Source organism: Saccopteryx leptura, chromosome 8 (genome assembly GCF_036850995.1).
Source record: "Saccopteryx leptura isolate mSacLep1 chromosome 8, mSacLep1_pri_phased_curated, whole genome shotgun sequence".
Classification (NCBI taxonomy): domain Eukaryota; kingdom Metazoa; phylum Chordata; class Mammalia; order Chiroptera; family Emballonuridae; genus Saccopteryx; species Saccopteryx leptura.
Genome location: NC_089510.1, coordinates 53,100,069 through 53,125,408, shown reverse-complemented (window position 1 = coordinate 53,125,408; position 25,340 = coordinate 53,100,069). Strand labels below are relative to the sequence as shown.

At 44.7% G+C, this 25,340-nt stretch overlaps 1 protein-coding gene across 2 annotated transcripts in view; it reads left to right on the top strand.

Moving 5' to 3' along the window:
• Window positions 1-230: 230 nt before the first annotated feature.
• MYLK (myosin light chain kinase) overlaps window positions 231-25,340 on the top strand; it is a 291,028-nt gene continuing 265,918 nt past the window's right edge. Inside the window, exon 1 of one of the 2 annotated variants that reach the window (XM_066347834.1) lies at window positions 231-428. The gene's annotated coding sequence lies outside the window, so the exon portion shown is untranslated. The remainder of the gene's footprint in view (window positions 429-25,340) is intronic. The other variant, XM_066347833.1, reaches the window with a different exon arrangement.

Genomic DNA, 25,340 nt, shown 5'->3' with positions numbered 1-25,340 from the left:
AGGAAACACCCTGACCGGCCCTAACCCATGCGTGAGGAGGTGGGGCGGGGTGGGCGAAGGGCGAGGTGGGCCGCGTCGGGCGCCGAGTTCTCGGAGTTCTCCGATCGGGACTCCGGGGAGGGGCGCGGCTGGGCGTGGCGGGAAGGATCGCAGGTCCATTCCCTGAGCACTATGCAAATGACATGCAAATCAGCGCGTGTGATCGGCGTCCTCAGTTTGAGTCCGGCCGCGAAGCGCTGTGCTCCCAGTCGCTCTCTGTCACGCGCGTTCGCTCGGGACTTTCCCACTTGCTCCCTGTCTCCGGGCCGCTCACCCTCGTCCTGCTCCGTCCCTCCCGGGTCGCGTCTCACCGGTTCCCAGCACCGCGGGGTCCAGCCGGCAGCGGAGCGAGCGCTGAGCCGCGGCTCCCGGGCCGCCTTCGCCGCGCGGTGAGTGAGCGCGCCCCACGCTTTGTCCCGGCGCGGCAGATGGGAGTCGCCCTCCGAGGGTGGGGGTCGGGGTCGGGGTCGGGACCCCCGGACGCCTGCCTCTGACTCCCCTTCTGCCGAGAGGTTCCCGGTGCGGCGAGGAGGTGGGGCGGAGCGCGCGTGGGGAGGCGGCCCGGGACGCCAGCGGCCCGGGGGTCCCCTTTGGGGGCGAGGTGCTGGGCGCAGCGACGCAGTTGTCTCTTTCAGCGGCATCCGAAGGACGTGAGGGGCTCGAGTCGCCGCTGGCCCCCCGGGAGGAGAGGTGGGCTCGTCTAGCTCTCCAGCCCCAGGCAGGAGGACTCCGTGGCGGCAGCCCCCGGGCCGGGGTGCCTCCTTAAGGTCCTCCCAGCCCAAGTGTGAAACCGCCAAGGACAGCAGTGAAGGCGGCCGCGGGGTCGCAGGCAAACTGGGCACCGGGCGTTGCCGTCTTGCTCTCTACTCGCCGCTCCTCACTTAAGCCCCTCGCGTGCTCCGCCTCCTTCGCTTCAACTGGGATTCGATGGTTGAAGGACCCTTGTTTGCAGATCATTGCGGTTGGAAAGTTTTGGATAAACTAAACCCCAGGTGTTAGCCGGCAGTGTTGAGGTCGAATTCCCTGGAACTTGTGTTACTGTCATTCTTCAAGAGCCAAAGGACTGAATTTAGGAGTGGTATTGTGGGTGCGAAGATGGGCTGGTGGGGAGAGGTTTTCTAGGATTTTTCGTTTGATTGGTTGATGGGGACGTACCCTGTATATCATAACCGGAAGGAGAAAGACCCCACTCCTTTGGGGTCTAGACAGGGTAAAAGTAGCTCTTTCAATTGGGAAGCTGGATGAGCTAGCGATACAGCTGGGCAGAGGGCACAGTGCCAGGCCACTGGTTTTCTTCATCCCTCCTCACCCCAGGTTCAAAGAGCAGAGTATGTGCAGTGTCCCCATCTCCCCAGCCTTAGTGAACCTGCCCTTCCAAGTGGGGCTGGAGATTCTTCCCGCTTTAATGCAGTCCTTTTGGTCAAAATGTGTGACTCTCAATAAATTATTGCCAAGTAGGGGACTTGAGAGGATCATTTGGGGAGTCCTTCACACCTCAAAGCATCAGCTATCCACAATGCAAGTCTTTGGGGAAAATGTGGGTGCTTCTGGTAACCTTATTGTGTTCCTAACAGGTACTAGAAAAAGTTTTTCTTTCTCTCTTACCCTCTTTTCTCTCTCTCTTAAATTCTTTACCTCCTTCCCTTCTGTTTTCTCTGATACTGTCATAGTCTCTTTCCCTGCCTTGCACACTGCTGGGACTGTGAAGGTGATGCCGCTGGCCCCACAGTGTCATAGGCCACTGTGGAATGTTCTTTCCTGGTGCCCAGTGGGAGGTTGGCCCTTTGTCTCCCACCCTCAGTGGGCCAAGAGCCTTGAGCCAGAGCAGGTAGGGTAGGCGTCTGGGCAGTTGGCCCTGCGTGGGAGTGACTGAATGCTGGGTGCAGGAGTTGGGTAGTGGGTAGTCTGAGGGCCTGCATAAGAGCCTTTTTACCAGCATGTGCATGTCTGTTCCCTCATTCACTGAGGATACAAAAGGATGCTGGTCCTCACACACCGTTAGGCATGAGCTTGGAGAATCACCCTGCAGTGGTGAAGTATTAATGTGTTTGCTTTCTTATGCTCAGTAATTGGCTGGATGTGGACTTGCAGTCGTTTTTCTTTGTATGAGATTTACTGACCCCATATCAGGAGACTGTTTTCCCAAGGGCCAGATCTTAGGGGATAGGTACAGAGACTAGGCCCCTGGGAAGTTCCTGGTCTAGCTGGGAGGTGAGGTGAAGGGATCTGAGACAGATACAGTTGCTACGGGACAGGGGCCTCCAGCTGGCACTTGCAGGAGAGCCTGCTGGGAAGGCTTGTGAGAGGAGACTGGCCCATGCAGTGCCAGAGTGAGGGGAAGGACCTTGCTCCTGCCAGGGTGGTCTTCTCCAGCCTCAGAGGACCACATTGCGAATGCTCTGGAGTCACTGTGTACTCAGTGGCTATAAGAATGACCCCTTGCTTTCCCCCCCCCCAGAATATGGGTCTGGAGTCTGTGAAACAGAACTAGTTGACTTACTGGTTCTTTCCCTATTAAGAGGGTCAGGAGGTGGCAGTTTGAGAATGCAGCCCAGCCTGGGGTTAGGGGTTCAGAGAACCCATGAACATGTGGAGTCTTATTTACTATCTTTCTGAGAACATTTCTCAGTATTCTGGAAATATACACCTAGGCCACTTGAAAGCCTAACTTCCCTTTTCCCAATTCACACCAACAACACATTGGTTGGAAACTGTTCATTTTAAAAGTTTCTTGTCTTATCCTTTCTGTAAATGGAGTGACATTTAGGAAACAACCCTTAGTTCACAATAGAAGACATTGTTCCTCACCCAACTTGCCTATTGAGTCGTTTTCCTCTGACCAACAGAAGGTTCACCCAGAGGACCTGAGATAGGACCATTTACATGGAAAACACACAAGTGAACACTTGGTTGGCAGGTGGGCTCAGAATCAAGGAACCATCCTGCCAGTAATCCAGAGAAGAGACATTGCAGATGTCACTGGAATAGTCTCCATGCCATGTGACTCCCTCCCATCCTTTCCCTCCTCTACCCTCCTACCCCAGAAGCGCAGGAAGGTAGGTGCGTGTTCTGGGCTGGCGTCTGCTGTGTGAGCCTCTCACCTCTCCTACCTGTGCCATTCCACAGGTGAATCTCTGTCTCTGTATTGAGTTTTGGCTTCTTGCTTTTGTTTTTTTTTTTTAAGCCAACATGTTGAGCAAATAAATGTAGTTTTCCTTACAAAATGGACCTTGATTTTTGCCACTACAGGCAGGATGCACCCTTTCTGCCTTGCTGTATGCGCCCAGTATTCCAGGGCTGCAGCCCTTGGTAAATGTGCAGTGGCAGCCAGGGTGGGAGGAGGGCCAGTAAGAATTGCTCCCTGCTAATTGCTGGGGGTGGGGGGTGGATAATGCTGGGTTTCCAGATGCTCACACCACCTTTTCATTGTCCTCCTGCTCCCTGTCCCTGGGTGTCTGAGGGTGAATGCTCACAGTGGGCACCCCACTAGGGAGCTGTGGGAATTTTGGTGTAGATCCGGCTTCTTGAATTTCCCATTGTCCCCATCTCACCACTGTTGGTACTTCTGTCCCCTTTCTTTTGGGTCCCGAGTGCGGAGCCCTCTAGAGACAAAAGACACGGGATAAGGAGAGGATTTTCTTTCAAGTCTACTTGATTTCCTTCTTCCTCCACACGCCAGGCCCCCAGATCTGATGCTAGTTTGTTAATGTAGAACCTGAGTTATTTCTCAATCTTTTGGGAAGCAAACACCTACTGTTTTGACCTTTCATAGTTCAGAATGCTGTTTATCGTTTTTGTTTTCAGAGACTGAGATTTCTAGTTAGAGTAGCTCTCCTTCAGATTTATGGCAGGAGGAAATAGCTCAAGGGGAAAATGTGATCTTTGGTATTAAACTTGGGCTCAGAGCCATCCCATTCACTGACTGGTTGGATGTTCATGGGCATTGTATTTAACCTCTGTGAATTTCTTCAGTTTCCTCATCTGACAGTGACAGTGGTTATAAAAATTAAATGAATATGTGAATATAAAGAGGCACAAAAGAAGGAATAGTGATTACCCTACATACTGAGTAGTATTCTCTGTGCCTAAGGAATGACTTATATATACATCAGCCAACAAACATCAATTACTGACCTCTTCATCTAGCCCTGTGGAGGGTTATGAAACAAAAGCAGTGTGCTCAAGAGACTTTGGTTCTATATGAGGAAGCAGTTAACACGTATGAAGTAATTAGAAACCAGGGACAAGTTCTGTGGTACAGACTCAATTAGGGAGCTGATGGCTGGCAAGAAACTCACGGGCTGGAGTGGTCAGGAAAGGCCTCAAAGATGAGGAGCGAGGAGGATAGTCATGAGCAGGATCCTGAAGGGAGGGTGGACACTGGCCAGGAGAGAGGAAGGCTGGAACACTTGGCTCCAGTGTTCAGAACTAGCAGCTCCTCCTTTATTGGAACCTGGTGCAACACCTTTGACCCTGTGGTGAGCTCTCAACCATGCAGATCTGCCTGTCCTGAGATTTATTTTGGGGGTGGTTTTCATTCCAGGCTTGTTTTGCCTTGGCTGCCCAGGATATTCCTGGAACAATTTCGTTTTAATTTTTTACTAGATCAAAAAGAGTAAGAAGCAGATCTACAGCAGAGTGAAAGCCCAGTTCCATGGAGGACTTTTGGGTTTCCAGAGCTCCGTGTCCTTTTATGCTCCACTTATTGTAGCTCATGTCCCAGTTCTGGAACGGCAGGCATTAGGGCTGCAGGAGACCAGTCTACCTGATAGCTGCATTATACGGAGGTGGAAGCCCTGGTCTACGAGGCCAAATGGATTTGGGGGTGGAGGGGTGGTGGTGATGCTCAGGACTGGAAACAGCCAGTCTTATCACACCACCCTGATGGGGGGTGGGGATGGGGATGGAAAGGCCTGACTTAGGCAGAGGAAGGATACACATTGGTTCCATCACATGCTCCCCCTGGTTCTGCAGGGTCCTTGAAGTTTCTTTTTAGTCTGAGGGTCTCTGGGGAACAGGGGTGAATGTTTCTCAATTTGGCCTGATTCTCTGTGATCATTGCCATCTGTTTGCCTCCAGGTACCTTGTATCTTCCATACAAATCCCACCTCCTCTAAAGTCCTAGCCCCCTTCCCACCTAATAATGTTCACACTCAGTACCTATGGCTGCCGCTGTATTCTGGGTCTGCCTTGACTGGAATACACCATCCTTCACAGGAATTTTCACCCTTTGGGACAGTTCGAGGCTCTGGCCATTCCACTGACCCTGGCAGGAGCGCTCTTCTCCTTTTCTAGGGCTGGGCTAGATGGAGTGTTCTCTGAGGCTGTGTGAAAAACCAGGAAGAGGCCATGGTTTGGGGTCAGCTCCAGCACTGACCTGGTCTCTGTGTGTGCATCTGCAAATGGAGAGAGGAACCCCTCTTTATTTACCTGAGGAGGCTGTGGGCAGATGATCAAGTTACCTCTGCTTATGATGTGGTTGAGAGGCTTTGGGTCCCACTGGGCTATGAGCTCCTGAGAGCAAAGGCCATGGTTCATCCTTGTGTCCTTACACTTAGCTCATTGCCTTACACACCACAGGTGCTTGGACATCTGGGCTGAAGGGCTGGCAAATGGGGTGAGTGGGAATGCTCAACAAAAGATTCTAAAGGCTTTCCCCTTGTCTCACTTCTCCAGTTGTGCTCTTTATGCTTAGGTAGAACCATTCTAGTTTTTCTCCTGAACTTGATGCATTTTTCCAGCTAAGTACTACACCTGCCTAAAATGAACCTATTCCTTTCCTTCCCCATTCTACAACTTAAGTTCCCATTTGAAATTGTTGTCTTAGTGATCATTTCCATAGTCACTTGCTTGCCAACCTTGTAGAATATATATTAATGAGGAGACCACAAATCATTTCAGGGTGTTCCTGGAGGAACACAACCCTTATCCTGTAACTTACCTCTTATTCCTATCAAAAGCTTCTGTCTTCACAGTGGGGCCTCCTGGTGGGCATGGTACAATGCAGTGGCTGCTGATTCTACCCCTTCATGTTTTAACCAGTGGTATTTTAGAGGGTTCTCAAGGTTTTTGTAGTGATTGGGCAGCTACGTAGGACACCAGCCAGTGGTAGCCACTCCCCCTGTGAATGAATGGTCTGTGTGAGGCAGCTGTGTTAGGCTTGTTCACTGGTGTACCAGCTGCAAGCCCTTTGCTTAATTAGTGCATGAGCACCTGGCAGAGGCACATGTGCATGGTCTATATAAGGCTAAGGGTGCTTGAGCTCAAAAGAGAGATTAAGGATTGCAGATGGCGGGTTGTCTGCCTGCCACTGTGAGGGGCCATTCTTGCTGTTTGTTTGCCTGACAAGTGCTTTTCCCCTGCCTGTATGCTTGCCCGCTGTTGTGAGACTTTATTAAATTAAATGGCCCCAACAATTTTCCGGCTCTGCAGTTTCTCTACTGTCTGCCTGAATCCAATGTGGACCTGCCTGGCCTCAGCCACCAGGGTTACATCTGGCATAGTCGGCAGGATTTGGAGCAGATGGGTATGGAGCTGCAGCCACCCTTGAGGGGTGCGGTAGTAGAGGACTAGTCGTTGGTATGGCTCCCTATGGGGACTGTGGGCTGTTTTTTATAATCCTGTGAGAAGAAACCGAGAGCTCTGTGTGAGAAGCAGAGCGAGGTCGAAAGCTCCAGGATGAGCTGCATACTGAGCACCAATGTTGGTGTGAACTGGAGCGAGCGCTGGAGAAGGAGGCCGACCAGGTCAGAGAGTTGCAGTGTGAGGTGCAGGCAGAGCACCAACGGTGCCTGGAACTGGAGAGAAGGAATTGCAGTTTCGTGAGTTGCAGTTTGCCCTGGAAATTGAACTTTGGCAGTGGCAGTTGTTGAAGGTACAACTGTGGGTTCAGCTTCAGGCCAAGAGCTGGCAGCTGCAGGAGCTGAAGATGGAGCTGTGCCAGTGGAGTGGCTCTGAGTAGGTGGGAGCAGGTGTTTCCAGCTCCTTTTCTGAGGATGAGGAATCTCGAGCTGAAGCGGCTGTCCACACACTCAGGGCTTGGTCAGAGGTCGTTCAGAAGGTAAAAAACCCAGCAGCAAAGAGTACCTACCGAGGCCCTGGTAGGTTTGCTGCAATTGTAGGACATAGGGGTGGGTGGCATCATGCTCTCTGGAGCAGAGATGGAGAGGTTGGTCACTGTTGCCATGTGCTCCTCCTTGGGGCAGCATCTTCAGAGCTGCCATGATGGCAGGGATGAAGGTGTGGAGGCCTGAGGCTCTATGTGAGCCTAGTTACCTGTAATGGACCTTTACCGAGGTGATTTGCACAGACAGCTGAGCTGTCCATCATGGACTGATCTTGGACTGCAACTATGAGAGACCCTGATGGGGCGGCATGGCACCTTGGAGGCCCTCCTGAACCAGGAAGCTGCTCTCACCCAGTTGCAGAGATGCACTAAGGACACTTTTTGGTTTCAATGGACATGGCCCTGGACTTTCCAGGCCCCCCACTTACAACAGGTGGCCTTGTTGGCACCATGGGGTGGGGAGTTTGAGGTGGGCCTCCAGTTAACTACCTGGGCAGAGTGCTCAGGGAGACATTGTGAAGATTACCTTTGTAATTGTCATTTTTGGTATGTATGTACCTCTTGTGAGGTGAGCAACCCTAAAGTGGTGGATTGTAGGGCAGCTGTGTTAGGCTTGCTCACTGGCGTACCAGCTGCAAGCCCGTTGCCTGATTAGTGTGTAAGCACCTGGCAGAGACACATGTGCATGGTCTATATAAGGCTATGGGTGCTTGCACTCAACATAGAGATTGCGGCCTGACAGGCGGTGGCGCGGTGGATAGAGCGTTGGACTGGGATGTGGAGGACCTAGGTTCAAGACCGCGAGGTCACCAGCTTGAGCGCGGGCTCATCTGGTTTGAGCAAGGCTCACCAGCTTGGGGCCAGGGTTGCTGGCTCGAGCAAGGGGTCACTCAGTCTGCTGTAGCCCTCCGGTCAAGGCACATATGAGAAATCAATCAATGAACAACTAAGGAACCGCAACAAAGAATTGATATCTCTCATCTCTCTCCCTTCCTGTGTGTCTGTCCCTCTCTCTGACTCTGTCTCTGCCACAAAAAAAAAAAAAAAAAAAAAGATTGCGGATTGCAGATGGCGGATTGCCTGCCTGCCTGCCACTGTGAGGGGCCATTCTTGCTGTTTGTCTGCCTGAGAAGCGATTTCCCCCTGCCTGTGTGCTTGTCTGCTGTTGTGAGACTTTATTAAACGGAATGGCCCCAAAGCTTTCTGGTTCCACCGTTTCTCTACTGTCTGCTCGAATCCAATGTGAACCTGCCTGGCCTTGGCCACCAGCATTCCAGTCTGGTTATTCCAGTCAGAGAGAGCCTTGATTTCACTTTCATATTGTTTTGTTCCTGACCAGACATTCCCTGGCTCTCACTTGGACTATTAACTATGGCCTCTCTGTGGCACAAACACATTTTACATTTGCTTGCTTTGTTAATATTAAAGCACAGTCTAACGGTGTCATTCCATCTTCAGAAACCTTCAGTGGCTCCCAGCTTCCCACAAGACAACCTTAACATGAAGTTCAAGGGCCTCCATAATTTAACCTCCAAACCAACAAGACTTGTTAATTTACTGTCCCTGTACCCATCTTACACTTTCCTGCCTCTCTGCCTTTGACTGTGAGTTTACCCTTTCCTGGAATATTTTTTGCTTGCCTCTTTGACTAACTAGTCCTCCGTCCTAAAATATTTGTTCATGGGATGAATTAAGTTCCTAGTACCTGTCAGGTGCTGCCCCCTAAATGGGGCAGTCTCCAAACTCTTCAGCTTCAAGTTTTCTTCCTTATATGAACATCTATAGCAATTAGTCCCTGTAAAATTATTTTGAAGGTGACAAGTCATATATTATTTTAGAATGCTTATATCTTTTGTTCAGTTCTTTTCATGATAAAAAAAATTTTTTTAAGTCTAAAGTTTTGTTTTTTTTCTCCTTATGCTGTTATTTTGGGATTTTATTACCTTGTATAATGCCGGTGGCCAAGGCCAGGCAGGTCCACATTGTATTCAGGCAGATAGTAGCAGAACTGTGTAGCCAGAAAGCATTGGACCATTCTTGTTTAATCGAGTCTCGCAACGGCGGATGAACAGACAGGCAGGGAAACCGCTTCTTAGGCAAATGAACAGCAAAAATGGCCCCTCGCAGCGGTAGGCAGGCAGACAGGCAGTCGGCAATCCACCATCCGCAATCTCCTCTAAGCCAAGCCTAACGGCCATTTCCCCAACACCTTGCATGTGTAATTTTCATTCGCTTTATTTTATTTTTTAAAATTTTATTGATTTTAGAGAGAAAGGAAGGGAGAGAAAGATGCAGAAACATTGATCTGTTCCTGTATGTTCCCTGAGTGGGGACCAAACATACAACCTCTGCCTACTGGGAAGACACTCGAACCATTTGAATTATCTGACCAGGGCCATGCTAAAATTTCTATACCTACCTACATTGAAAAAAACTTCAAGAGAAGGACCATGCTTAGTGCCTCTATTTCCTCATAGCAGTAGTCCCAGAGCTGGCTGATAACGTCTTTTTGAGAGCCTTGTTTACAAAATAATCCATGCCTCCCTAACCCCTAGCCCACCACCTGAGTGGGTTCAGGAAGTTTCGGCTTTTACAAAGCTCCCCAGGTGTTTTCAGTATCAGCCAGATTTGGGAATCTTGGTTGTTTTTTCATTATGTAATTATTTCTTTGACTTGTATATTAGGAAGGATTATTCAAAATTAACTAAAACCATCTCAGGCTAGCTGAAGAGAAAAAAAATGGTAGGAGAATAGCATTCCATGTTTTCTTGATTCCAAGTTACCGTAGTAGGCTGTAAGGTTCGTATCACTTGTTTCTCAGGAAAAAGCACTTTTTAAAAATATACACAATTTGGCCCTGGCCGGTTGGCTCAGCGGTAGAGCGTCGGCCTAGCGTGCGGAGGACCCGGGTTCGATTCCCGGCCAGGGCACACAGGAGAAGCGCCCATTTGCTTCTCCACACCTCCGCCGTGCTTTCCTCTCTGTCTCTCTCTTCCCCTCCCGCAGCCAAGGCTCCACTGGAGCAAAGATGGCCCGGGCGCTGGGGATGGCTCTGTGGCCTCTGCCTCAGGCGCTAGAGTGGCTCTGGTCGCAACATGGCGACGCCCAGGATGGGCAGAGCATCCGCCCCCTGGTGGGCAGAGCGTCGCCCCATGGTGGGCGTGCCGGGTGGATCCCGGTCGGGCGCATGCGGGAGTCTGTCTGACTGTCTCTCCCTGTTTCCAGCTTCAGAAAAATGAAAAAAAAAAAAAAAAAAGAAATAAAAAAATATATACACAATTTAAAAAAAATTTCTGTTATAATTTTATTCACAAAATTGTTTACCAGTTTCTTCATTATTATTAGCAATACCACACTATTCTTGATTATTATAGCTTTACTGTAAGTTTCAGAATCAGGTGGTGTGAATCCTTCAACTTAGTTCTTCCTTTTCAAAATTGTTTTGGCTATTCTAGATCTTTTCTTTTTCTGTATACTTAAAAATCATCTTATTGGTTTTTATATAAAATCCTGCTGGAAGTTTTATTGGTATGGTATTGAATCTATAGATCAGTTTGGGGGGAACTGACATTTTTTTTTTAAGTGAGAGGAGGTGAGAGAGATAGAGACTCCTGCAATTGCCTCGCCCAGGATCCAATCAGCAGCCCCATCTGGAGCCTACAGCTCCGTCCAACTGAGCTATCCTCAGTACCTGGGACCATGCTTGAACCAACAGAGCCACTGGCTATGGGAGGGGAAGAAAGAGAGAAGGGGAAAGGGAGGGAGGAGAAGCAGATGGTCGCTTCATACACTGGGCCAAAGCTCTATCCACTGAGCCATGGGCCAGGGCCGAAAATTGACATCTTAACAATACTGGATCCTCTAATATATTAAGCTGTATCTGTCTTTACTTAAGCCTTCTTTGATTTCTTCATAAATGTTCTATGGCTTTTAGCATCTAAGTATTGAAAATATTTTGCTAGACTTAGACTATGTACTTCATATTTTTGGTGCAATTGTAAATGGTACCATTATTAAAATTCTGTTTTCTGATTAATTAGTTTATTGCTAGTATATGTGAATACAATTTATTTATTTTATGGGCTTTTAAAAAATTTAAATCTGAGAATAAAGTAAAGCAAAATATTTACTACAGAATTTGGAAATTAATATAATTAGTATATAATTATTGGTAGTTAACCAACTAATAAAAATATGTGTTTTAAAAAATGTAGGAGGCCAGAGCCCAGAATCCATTTTCAGTCCTCATCTTCCTTATCAAATGCCTTTTCTGTATCTAGTGATAAGATTATATGATTTTTTGTTCTTGGTTTTGTTGATGTGGTGTATTACATTAATCAATTTATGTGTGTTGAACCATCCTTGTGCTCCTGGAATGAATCCCACTGGATCATGATATATTATCTTTTAATGTGTTGTATTTGATTTGCTAATATTTTGTTTAGGACTTTTGCATCTGTATTCATTAGAGATATTAGTCTGTAGTTTTCTTTTTTGTGTTGTCCTTGCCAGGTTTTGGTATGAGGGTTATGTTGGCTTCATAAAATGTGTTAGGGAGTATTGTTTCTTCTTCTGTTTTTTGGAGGAGTTTGAGAAAGATAGGTACCAAATCTTTGAATGTTTGGTGGAATTCACTAGTGTAGCCATCTGGTCCTGGACTTTTAATTTTGGGGAGGTTTTTGATAGTCGTTTCTATTTTCTCCTTGCTTATAGGTCTATTTAGGTTTTCTACTTCTTTGTGACTCAGTCTGGGAAGACTGTATAGTTCTAGGAATTTATTCATTTCCTCTAGGTTGTTGAATTTGGTGGCATATAATCTTTCATAATATTCTACTATGATTCTTTGTATATCTGTGATGTCTGTGATAATTTGTCCTCTTTCATTTTGGATTTTGTTTTTATGAGTTCTTTCTCTTTCTTCCTTAGTGAGTCTAGCCAGGGATTTGTCAATTTTATTTCTCTTTTCAAAGAACCAGGTCTTTGTTGTATTAATTTTTTCTATAGATTTCTTGTTCTCTATTTCATTTAGTTCTTTAATTTTTACTACTTCCTTTCTTCTGCTGACTTTGGGCTGTCTTTGTTCTTTTTCTAGTTCCCCAAGATGTGATGTTAGGTTGTTTACTTTTTACTTGAAATCTCTCTCTCTCTCTCTCTTTTTTTTTTACAGAGACAGAGAGAAAGTCAGAGAGAGGGATAAATAGGGACAGTCAGGAACGGAGAGAGAAGAGAAGCATCAATCATCAGTTTTTCGTTGCAACACCTTAGTTGTTCATTGATTGCTTTCTCACATGTGCCTTGACCGCAGGCCTTCGGCACACCGAGTAATCCCTTGCTCGAGCAAGTGACCTTGGGTCCAAGCTGGTGAGCTTTGCTCAAACCAGATGAGCCCGCGCTCAAGCTAGCAACCTCGGGGTCTCGAACCTGGGTCCTCCACATCCCAGTCTGACGCTATATCCACTGCTCCACTGCCTGGTCAGATGAAATCTCTCTTGTTTCTTGATATAAGCCTGTAATGATATAAACATCCCTCTTATTACTGCTTTTGCTGCATCCCAGAAATTGTGATATGTAGTGTTGTCATTTTCATTTGTCTATATATATCTTTTGATCTCTGCTTTTATTTCTTCTTTAACCCAGTCATTTTTTAGAAGGATGTTGTTTAATTTCCACATTTTTGTGGGTTTATTTACTTCCATTTTGCAGTTGAATTCTAATTTCAGAGCCCTCTGGTCAGAAAATATGCTTGATATAATTTCAATCATCCTGAATTTGTTCGTGTCAGTTTTGCATCCTAACATATGGTCTGTCCTTGAGAATGTTCCATTCACACTGGAGAAGAATGTGTAATCTGATGTTTTGGGTTGAACTGTTCTGTAAATATCTATTATGTTCATTTGGTCTAGTGTGTCATTTAAGACTGATACTTACTTACTGATTTTCTGTTTGAATGATCTATGTAAAACCATCAATGGTGTGTTGAAATCTCCAAGTATGATGTGTTTTTGTTCGCTTCTATTTTTAGAGCAGTTAGCAGATATCTTAGATTTTGGTGCCCCCTGGTTCCGTGCATATATATTAAGAAGTGTTATGTCTTCTTGATACAATGTCCCCTTTATCATTATGAAATGTTCATCTTTGTCTCTGATTATCGTTGTTGTCTTGAAGTCAGCATTGTCAGATATGAGTATGGCTACATGTGCTTTTCTTTGGATATTAATTTTCTTGGAGAATCGTTTTCCAACCTTTCACTTTGAGTCTACTTTTGTCCTTGCAGCTTAGATGTGTCTCTTGAAGGCAGTATATGGTTGGGTTTTGCTTTTTGATTCAATCTGCTCTTCTGTGCCTCTTTATTGGTGAATTCAGCCCATTTACATTTAAGGCAATTATTGGTGCTTAAGGATTTCCTATAGCCATTTTATGTTTTATTTTCTGGTAGCTTTATGTCTTGTTTGGCTCTTCTCCTTTGTGTTTCTGTCAATTGTATTTGTTTGGTGGTATTCCATAGGTCTTTCCTGTTTCTTCTTTTTTTTTAAGTTGTGTATTTCAGTAGTGGCTTTTTCCTGAGTGGTTTGCCATTAGGTTATTCAGAAAAAAATGTTCATATGTACAAAAGTTTTTTGTCTTATGAGTGCTCCTGCATTGTATTCCCCTTTCCTACTGCAGATCTTTATCTTCACACCTTTTATGTTATTGTCACAGATTATCCTTGTGTTTAGCATGACCTTTTAGGAGCTGCTAACTTGTCATTTTGATTTGTTTTGATCTTTGTGTTTGGTTGAACAGCCCCCTTGAGTATTTCCTGCAGTGGCTGTTTTCTGGTGATAAATTTCCTCAGCTTCTCTGTATCTGCAAAAGTTTTTATTTCTTCTTCATATTTGAAGGATAATTTTGATGACTATAGTATTCTTGGCTGGCAGTTTCTCTCTTTCAGTACTTTGAATGTTTGGGTCCACTCTCCTCTGGCTTTTAGAGTTTCTGCTGAGAAGTCTTATGATAACCTAATGGACTTTCCCTTATATTTTACGTTCTTCTTTTCTCTAGCTGCTTTAAGGATTCTTTCTTTGACATTGAATCATTGATTTTTGACAATTTTATTATGATGTGCCTCGGAGTAGGTCTGTTTGGGTTAAGATAACTCAGCATTCTGTTTGCTTCTTGGATTCAAGGCTCTCTTTCCATGGGCTTTGGTTGGTTTTCAAATGTTGAAGCAGCCTTGCAATCTTTATATAAACTTCACTTATTTTTAATTTACCTTTATTTATTTTAGAGAGAGTGGAAGGGAGGAGAGAGAGAAACAGCAATTTGTTGGTCCACTTATATATGCATTAATTAGTTGATTTTTGTTTGTGCCCTGACCAAGAATCAAACCCATTACCCTGGCATATTGGGACAATGCTCTAACCAACTGAACTGCTCAGCTAGGGCCTAAACTTCACTTTGTTTTAGAGCATCTGGTCTGTACCTGGCCCTGTCTTTGCTTCTTAGCTTGCATTGTTACCGAGCTGTAAGCTTCTCAGGAAAAGGACCACTTTTATCTCCCAGCAGGCATACTAGGATGGCTAGGAAGCATTTGTACTGGATTGAAACATCTGTGTGTGTCCATGAAGCCTCTCTTTAAATCCCTTTATGGTTCCCTCAGGGGCCCAGAGGAAGTGGAGGTTGTGTGGAGGAGATGGGCCCAAGTGCTGTCACTGTAGACACAAGCTGATCTTTCATTTTGGAGACTGTTTTGGAAACATGACTTAAGTTTGGTCTGTGGGGCACTGCTTTCTAATTACTCTCTTCTTTTCTTGAGGGTTGTGGTTGGCACAATGGCTGCCAGGCCTAGGAACTCAGACATCATGATGCCAGCCAAGTGCTGGTGTTCTGGAAGGGCTTGACTTACCCCTTTTCAGGGCCATAGTCTCCTTTTGTGCCTGGGGGTGGGGGGCGAGCAGGAGGGGCCGGACCAGCTGGCTCCTGAATGTGAGCACTCTTACCTTCATGTCTGCAGTCAGCTGTGTGTTGTCCACATAGTGCCATAGTGACATGGTCCATCAGACAGACTTTATATAGATAGTCTGCGGAGTCCATTTCACTATGTTTCCCCATTGATTGGAAGAGCTGGGTATGTAGTTGGTGGGAAGGGTCTGGGCTTTGCAGCTAACAGACCTGGATTTGAATCCTGGCTCAACGACTTACTAAATTGGTCACCCTGGGAAATTATTTCACTACTCTGAACTCATTTCTAAAATGGAGATGTGTACAGTGTTGCATCATGTGAGGGCTACATTAACCCCACACTCTCTCTCCTGTGGCGGTGTGAAGAAGCAGAGGAGGGACTTTGAAGGACTAAGCAGGGAGTAGTGGGCAAGTCTACAGAGAAATAAAAAGAATGGCAAATGTGATGGGGCAATCTGTTAGAAGACTAGGGCATGGAGAGGTAGTATTGGTCACTTTCTCTCTCCTCAGATACCTCTGCACTGAAGGATGGGCAGGTTGACTTGGGCTGAGTCTCTGATTTTGCTCTGGAGCAAGGACGGACTGACTGCCAGGTCTGGGTGATGCCTTGGATTGTTTGGCCCTTTTGTCTTCTGTTATTCAGCCTGGTTCCCTGGGATAGAAATGGAATCCCCTCCAAATGCCATCAGAATGTCCCTACCTCTTTGTGTGCTCTAGGGTCTCTGCTTTCCTCTTCCCACATTCCAGAACCCTGGGTACAGCTATCAGGGGATGAAGCTCCTGCCTCTCTTGCACAAAGTGAGTTAAGGAAAGTGCTGCTACTAGGCTCACCCTGCCCATGCTCTGAAGAAATCAGGCCAGGTTTTACTGGAGAGCTCATAAAACTTGTTGAAGATCAACAATTAGATAGAAATCTAATTTTGTTACACTGAGATTATTTTATATTATATTATCTTTTTTTTTTAAAATACTCTTTATTTATTTTTATTTTATTTATTCATTTTAGAGAGGAGAGAGAGAGGGAGAGAGAGAGAGACAGAGAAACAGGGGGGAGGAGCTGGAAGCATCAACTCCCATATGTGCCTTGACCAGGCAAGCCCAGGGTTTTGAACCTGCGATCTCAGCATTTCCAGGTTGACGCTTTATCCACTGCGCCACCACAGGTCAGGCCATATTATATTATCTTAAAACAATATTAAGACCTAGATCTGCTTGTAATACTCCTGGTCATAAAACAATATTAATTCTCCACTATGTAAAATATAAAGTTCTAGCTGTTCAACTTGGCATGCAAAATAGACTACAGTTCGACTCCTGCTGCATGAAATATTCAGAGTTATCAATGGGTGGCTGTGTTTTTCATTTAGTTAATGCTTTATAGTTTACTTAATGTTTTCACACATTTTGTATTTAATATTTGTCAGTCTTACAATGTCATTTTTTAAAAAGATTTTATATATTGATTTTAGAGAGAAGAGAGAGAGAAAAAGGCAGGGGGCAGTGAGGAGAAGGAAGCATCAACTAGTTGATTCTTTTATGTGCCTTGACTGGGCAAGCTCAGTGTTCCAGGTTGCACTTTATCCACTGTGCCACCACAGGTCAGGCATGATGTCATTCTTGTTCTCATTTTATTGTTGATGGCCTAAGGCTTAAGGAACTTAAGAAGAACTTGACCCTGGCTGGTTGGCTCAGTGGTAGAGTGTTGGCCCAGTGTGTGGATGTCTCGGGTTTGATTCCTGGTCAGGGCACACAGGAGAAGCAAACATCTGCTTCCCCCCCCCCTTCTGTCTCTCTATCTCTCTGTTCTTCTCCTGCAGCCATGGCTCGATTGGTTTGAGCGCATTGGCCCCTGGTGCTGAGGATGGCTCGAGGAGCCTCCACCCCAGGCCCTAAAAATAGCTCGGTTGAGCATGACCTCAGATGGGTAGAGCATTGGCCCCAGATGGAGGTTGCCAGGTAGATCCTGGTTGGGGCACGTGCAGGAGTCTGTCTCTCTATCTCTCCTCCTCTCACTTGGAAAAAGAAAAGGAAAAAAAAAAAAGAACTTGCCTAATTTAATAGGGCCACAGTAAAGTCACTACTCTAAGCAGAGGGCATAAAATAGAGGTTACTTTCTTCTTACTCTGTGACCTTGAACAGGTTTCTTTATCTCTAAAACCAGAGTAATACAGTTATGCCATCGGTTTTTGTGAGAACTAAACAGGATAATCCAAATGAAGCACTTGGCATAGTGCCTGCTATATACTATAGTAAGGGCTCAAGAAAAGTTAGGTAGTATTATAATGCGCTCTTTTAGCTGTTCCACAGTTAACATGTCCAGTTTTTATTCCACTATCATGAGTAATACTGCTATATTATCTTTGTCCAAATGGTTTATTTTTTTTTCTGTTGTAATTTCCTTGAATTATATTCCAAGAACAGCATTACTAGGTCGAAAGGTATGATTCTCTTTTTTGCTTTTGTTTCATATTGCCAAATAGCCTTTTAGTGCAATGATTCCCATTTAACAAGCTACTACTAGTCCCAGGAGAGTGATCCATGTCCTGTGGGTGGTACTTCTTGTGACCTATCAGCCTGTCAGAGGGCCCATCAATCATTCTTAATGAAGGTAAAAAGACCAACAGATTCTAGACTGGTTGGAGCCAAACCTTATAAAATTAGTCGTGCCTACAGCAAGATATAGACCGAGCTGGTCAGCAGACTGTACAGACAACACTAGGAATGGCTGCGTTCTCACCTGCTCTCTACAGGGCTCCATGGGAGGTCTTTATGTGTGTACGTAGATACATATGAAGAAATGGTGTTGTGGGAGGCAGGAGCTGCTTCTAAGCTCAGAAAATGGCAGGTTAGTAATTTGTATTAATATTCAGTATTTTAAGAATGTGATTAGTAAAACAAAACAAAAGAAGAATGTGATTAGTAGCAGGAATAGAATAGGCCTTCAGAGAACCTTGCTGAGTGAACAAATGCCCTCTGGAGACACAGAATTCTCCAACTTAAATTGCATTTCCCCCTAGATACTTAGAATTCTGTGGTTGTTTACATTATTTTTCTTTTGAGGTAAAATTTCCATACAGGGAAATGCACAAATCTTAAGTGTATCATTCATTGTATGACTTTTGATAAACTCATGCTCCTATGCAACCTGAACCCCTTTTAAGATTTAGATATTACCAGCATCCCAGAAAATTCCTTTATAGTCTTGCCTAATCAGTCTCTGTCCTCACTCTCCAGAAGCAGCCAGTATTCTGATTTTTAAATCATAGATTTATTGTGCCTTTCCTAGAACTTCATATAAATGGAATCAGACAGTATGTGTGTGCTCTTTGGTTTGAAATTTTGCTCAGTATAATGTTTTTGAGATTCTCCCATGTTGTTGCATGTATCAGTAATTAGTTTCTTTCTCTTTCCAAATAGAAGTCCATTATATGGAGGCTGTTTCTCCATTCATTTGTTGATGGACACTGGGATGTTTCAGTTTGGGGCCATTTTAAATAAAGCCGGTATCAACATTCTTGTACAGGTCTTTATTTGATAGCCGTATGTTTTTATTCCTGTTAGGTAAATAGTACATAGGAGTAGAATAATGCTGGTTTATAAAATAGATCTATGGTTAGTTTTACAAGAAACTATCAAAGTGGTTGTACCCTTTTTTTTTTAATGTGTGTGGGGAGATAGTGACCCCTGCATGCACCTTGACTGGGATCTACCTGGCAACCCCATCTAGGGCTGATGCTTGAGTACCGAGCTATTTTTAGTGCCTGAGACTGATGCACTCAGACCAACCAAGCTATCCTCAGTGCCTGGGGCCATGCTGTAACCACTGGAGCCACTGGCTGTGGGAGGGGAAGAGAGAGAGAAGGGGGAGAGGTTAGGGGGGATAAGCAGATGGTTGCTTCTCCTGTGTGCTGGGTCGAAAGCTGCCAGTGCGGGCCAGTTGTACCACTTTTCTATTTCCACAAATACTGCATTAGAGTCTGGTTGTTCTGCATCTGCCTCACCATCTGGTATCATTAGTCTTTTTAATTTTAGCCATTCTGGTGACTGTGTAGCAGTATCCCCAGAAAGGTTTCAATTTACTTTTCCATAATGATTAATGATGCTAAGAACTTTTTCGTTTGCATATTAACCATTTATATATCTTTCTGAACTGCCATTTAAATATTTTGTCAATTTAAAAAGCTTTTTCTCTTTTTATTATTGATTTTTAGGAATTCTTTATTCTGAATTCCACTACTTTGTTAGATATGTGATTTGCAATTTTTTTTCTTAATTGTGGCTTGTCTTTATTTTTTTCCTTTTTATTGAATTTACTGGGGTGACACTGGATAACAGAATTATACAGGTTTCAGATGCACAATTCTACAGCACATTATCTGTACACTGTATTTATTGTGTTCACTCAAGTCAAGTCTCCATCCTATTTATTTTCTTTACAATGTCTTCTGATGAATAAAAGTTTTCAATCTGACATGGTCTAATTTATCATTTTCCTTGCAATCTATTTTTTTCTATTGCTGACCCCCATTTCACAAAGATCATCTTTTATGTTTTCTTCTAAAGCATTATAGTTTTAGTTTTTATGTTTAGATATATCATCCATCTTAAATTAACTTTTGTGTATGATGTGATATGAGTTTCAAGATTCTTTTTTTTTTGCCTGGCCTGTGGTGGCGCAGTGGATAAAGCGTCGACCTGGAAATGCTGAGGTCGCCGATTTGAAACCCTGGGCTTGCCTGGTCAGGGCACATATGGGAGTTGATGCTTCCAGCTCCTCCCCCCCCCCCTCTCTCCTCTCTAAAATGAATAAATAAAATAAAAATTAAAAAAAAAAAAAGATTTGTTTAAAAAAAAAAAAGATTCTTTTTTTCCTATGGTTATCATAGTCTGGTTGTTAATGCATTTTCATCACCATTTGGTGTTGTTATTAGTCTTTTTAATTTTAGCCATCTGGTGGCTATGTAGCAATATCCCCAAAATGATTTCAATTTACTTTTCCCTAATGATTTTTTCCCCTTATGTAAATCTAGTTCTTCCCATTTGTTGCAAAAATACCTTTTTTTTTGTTAGGTACTGGTTTTAATCCTCATTTTGCAGATGATGAAACTGAGACAGAACTGGATAAAGTAATTTGTTCATAAGTCCTATGGTTGGTAGAGACAGACCTAGGATTTGAACTCAGAACCTGTATTTTTAGCCCTTGTGCTCTGTTTCTTTCTCACACGGATGACTGAGGCTTTTGACTTGAATGCCAGGCAGCTCAGTATAAAGCTCTGGCAGAGGAGTTGGGAAGGGGTGAGTTTAGTTTGGAGGTGAGTTGGGGAGCCTGTGGGATACCTGAGTGGGTAGAAGACAGAAAAAGAAGAGAAGACCAAGTAGTGAGTGGGGAGCTAAGCAAGGGAGGAGGGAGGCAGGGGTGCTGAAAAGGACCTTAGTAAGCCCTACCTGACCTTTACCTGTGTTGTTTAGTGTCAGAGGATTGGTACCATGTCGCATCAACCCTGGTCAAGAAGAGCCTGTGGAATAGGCAAAATATAATTAGTCTCGATCTTTGAAATCGAGATGGTAAGGGTGACATGAGCAAGAGTCATACAGCTAGGGAAGAGAAATAGATTAAGTGGATCAGGGAGGGTTAGCAAGCACTGTGATTAGAGTGCCTACCTACCCTGTGCCAAACAAACTAGGTTTTAAGCCTTAATTCCAACCTTGCAGCTTACTAACTATGTGAGCTCAAGCAAGTTATTTCATTTCTGTGCCTTATTTTCATTATCTGCAAAATGAAGACAACCCCAACCTCAATGAATTTAATTAGACATTGAACTTAATTCAGCATGGTATCTGACACATATTAAAGACTCAGAAAATGTCAGGTTAGTAATTTTTATTAATAAACAGTATTTTAAGAATGGGATTAGTAGCTGGAATAGAGTTGTCCCTCAGAAGCTTGCTGAATGAACAAATGACCTTGGGAGACACAGAATTCTTCAACTTAAACTGCACAACTGGGCAGTTTCAGGACACATGGCTAGGAAGTCAAAGTAAGAAGCTAGGATCATGTACTGGAGCTGGTTTCTAAATACCCAAGGTGGCCCAGGAGGCAGTTGAGATGGCTGGTGCTGAGCCAGCCTGGCCTTAAAGACTTTCTTGGGAAGGACACAGACTGCTGGCCCAGATTCTGCATGGGGTCCCCAAGGTCTGGAGCTCCGCAGCGGGGAGGTGAGATGTTCCTGCTGGGAGTGACAGAGCTCCCAGACAGTGAGAGGAGAGCACGCCTGCCTGTGGGAGGGACGGCACCTTCTCTAGGCAGGGGTGTTGTTGCTCATATCTATTGAATAGTTGCACTTCTAGAAAAGCCATTTAAATGGAGACTGTATTAATATTTTGAGTCTAGTCTCCACATATGAAGAGCAAGCAGAGCCAATCAAGTAAGTATTCATTGTGTGTTTACTAGGGACCAGGCTCTATGCTAGATTAGGTAACTGTCTGCCCCTCAGGAGCTCATGGTCTAGTTAGGGAGATGACATAGAAACAAAGAGGTACATGATAAGTGCAAGATGTACCTGGCCAAACACATGAAATGACCAAACGGTGGCTTGGGCAGAGCATATGAATACATGCCCTCTACATGTGTTGTCAAACCAGTAATAGACATTCAAGACCTTTGGCATTCCCTTCATCTCCACCACACCCTCCCTTTCAGGGATGATAACTAACATACTCGGAGGCTGGCAGCACTTTAACTGAATTAACTCGTTTGCCCTATGACCCTATGAGGTGAGCTCTATTAGTATCCCCGTATTTCAGAGGAGGAATCAGTGGGACAGAGACTCCAGTAAACTTATACACAGCCGTATAGCTGGGAGCAATGGTGCCAGGGTGTAAGCCCGCAGTCTTGCTCCAGAGACTACTTGTTAGACCACAGGGCCCAGCTAGCTAGTATTTTATGGCTCTCCTCTTTCAAATGTAGAGCAGGAAGGATTATTGACATTTCTTTTATGAACTTAACATATAATTACATAGAGTCCAACCAGTTTTTAACTAAATATGGCCTCCTGTACATTTGCCCTGGCACTAGTTAAGCTAAAATATTCTTAATTTCATAAGAGGAGGCAGTAAGACTGAGCCACAGTGTTTATGGACCAGTTTGGACTGTTTCAGGGCACTGGTTGAGGATCAGAGCACGCTACGAGTGAGTCTTTTAACAATCTGTGGCAAGATGACAGCATCTTGGGCTCAAACACAAGAATTATTCTGAGACAAGGCTTTTTTCAGTGCCATAAATTTAACCAGCTGGAATTCTTTTCCATCCTATTCAACCTCCCAAAGTCAAGAATTTTGCCTTTTATTGGGAAATCTGCATTTCATTGTATAGATAGAACGCTATGTCCTTGGCTCAGTGGGTCTCCAGGAGGAGCTGGGTCTCTGTTTTATTGCAGGCACTGGGTGTCCTAAGGGCTCAAATACCAGTGAGTCTGTTCAAGTGTGAGAAGTAAAAAACATTGCAATGCTCTGATCAAAGAATGTGAGAGGCAAAAATTATCCACCCCAGTGCAACCCAAGCCTTATACATGAGAGTGTGGGGGAGAACCACTAACCGAATCATCCTTTTAGCCAACACTTTTTGTTCCATCTGTACAAGATACTGACTGATACTACCTCCGACCAGGGCTGTCACTCAGCAGCGTGACTTCCACCAAGCCTCTGGTCAGGAGCCCTGGGCTGGGCCTGCTGGGGCATAATGAGCTCTGCTGTGTGGTCCAAGAGGGAGCTGCAGAGTTGGAAGACAGGTATTACTCAGCATACCAAAGTCATCGTCTGTGACATTGATGCCCTTCAAAATAGTCCTCTTCAGAAAGTATGTATTACCACCTCTTAGTCTGGTGATGTTGCCATTCCTCAAAATGACTCTGGAATTTACAATAGTGTTTAAGGCTTGGCACAATTCCTTCTTCCTTCTGAGGGAGAGTTTTTCTTTTTATTTAGCTGCATCTGAAAACATTAATAATCCTATCACTTAAAATTTTATTTTGGTCCTGGCTGGTTGGCTCACTGGTAGAGTGTGTGGATGTCCTGGGTTCTATTTCCAGTCAGAGTACACAAGAGAAGCAACTACCTGCTTTTCCTCCTCTCCCCCTCCCCTTTCTCAGTCTCTCTTTCTTTCTTCCCTTCCCACAGCCATGGCTTGATTGTTTCAAGCGTGATGGCCCTGGGCACTGAGGGTGGCTCTGTGGAGCCTCCGCCCCCGGTGCTAAGAATAGCTCAGTTATGAGCATTGGCCTCAGATGGGCAGAGCATCAGCCCTGGAGGGGGGTTGCCAGGTGGATCCTGGTCAAGGCACATTTGATCGTCTATCTCCCCTTCCCTCACTTAAAAAAAAAAAAAAAAAGAAAGAGAGAGAGAGAGAAAGAGAAAGGAAATTTTATTTATCTGTATGAACCTTTTGTTTCTACTATCTATGGAAAATTATTGGCAACAACTTGATGCCTACACCTTACCAAAACCACATAATATCAGTCATTTAAACTTTTGTCAGTCTAATGGATGATAAATGCTCTCATTGTTAATTTAATTTTTACTTACCTCCAGTAGTATTGGGAATGTTTCCATGTTTCTTGGCTATTTTTGAATTGTCTATTCTAGTCCGTGGTTCAGTTTTCTATGAAACTACTTTTCTTTTTCTTGGGTTACAGAAGCTCTTTTTATGATAGTGATATTTGAACAGTTTTTTTTTAATATTTTGTGTTATAACACAGCTTCATCTTTTGTACATGGATTAGATTTTTGGAAATGGCTGATGTGTGGCATGTTTGAGTCATGTTGAATTATATGTGAAGTTTGTTATTTAACTAAAATATACAATTGGCATGAATGATTTTGGGGACAGGCCAGCCAGTAGCTTATGTGGAGGGAGCAGAAGTGTGAAGGTGGGCTAGAGAACTTGAGAATAACCTACCAGCCCTGAATATTCAGCATGAGGTGGCATCAGTCAGCATCTTGTACAGACAGAGCAGGAAGTGTTGGCTGAAAGGATGCTTCTGGTCAGTGGAGGTTATTTAAAAGAGCTTCTACTCCAGCTAACACTTATTTGAGTGACTGCTGTGAGTTAAATGTGCTGTGTACCAAGGACCTTCTGTCTACTCCAACTGAGTCGGCATCCCTTGGAAGACAGTGTGCGCTAAGGTCAAAGAGCATAGCCCTTTCACCAGTCAAAATATGGGTTGTCATAACCCAGTCTCCCCAAATCCTCATAACTAATTATGTGCACATACAGATTTTAATGATCTTTTCTGGTTTATATTGCAAGGCTATTTCTGTAGTGGTTTAGAGTACAGACTCTGTATCAAACTGCTTAGTTTCTTTTTTCTTTTCTTTTTTTTTTTCTATTTTTCTGAAGTTGGAAATGGGGAGGCAGACAGACTCCCGCAAGCACCTGACCGGGATCCACCTGGCACGCCCACCAGGGGGCGATGCTTGGCCCCTCTGGGGCGTCGCTCTGTTGCAACCAGAGCCATTCTAGCGCCTGAGGCAGAGGCCACAGAGCCATCCTCAGCGCCCAGGCCAACTTTGCTCCAATGGAGCCTTGGCTGCGGGAGGGGAAGAGAGAGACAGAGAGGAAGGAGGGGGGGAGGGGTGGAGAAGCAGATGGGCGCTTCTCCTGCGTGCCCTGGCCAGGAATCGAACCCGGACTCCTGCACGCCAGGCCGATATTCTACCACTGACCCAACCAGCCAGGGCCAAACTGCTTAGTTTCAAACCCTGCCTCTGCCATCTATAAGTTGTGTGATTTTGTGTAAGTTATAAAGCTTCTCTTTCCATTGTTTTTTTCCATCTGTAAAATGGACACAGTAGTGCCTACACTTTATAAGATGTTGTAAGGGTTAAATGAAACAATGTCAGCAGGCATTTAGCACACTTGGTTTCCGTGTGGGATGGGGAGAAGCATTGATGAGCTGATGCCTGTGGTTCTGGGCTGTCCAGGGAATTACCAAACAGGCCGAAGGAGTGGGTGAAAGGTTAGAGCCTGTCCACATGTCTGGGGAACCAGTTCCAATTTTTCTTTCCTTAGTACTTTGAGGCGTTTCTTACTCTGGAAACCTTGCAGTCCTTTCAAGTTCCACTCTGCATTTTTCTGCCTGTTTTACCATCTTCAGGGCCAAGGCAATACCACAGGATCTGGGCACCACTACAAGTGATAAAAATAAGCTTGACAAGTAACAGCAGCAAGAAAACCATCAAAGTTCAGAGCACTAACTGAGAAGGGCCCAGAATCTAATACCAATATGGATCCAAAAGT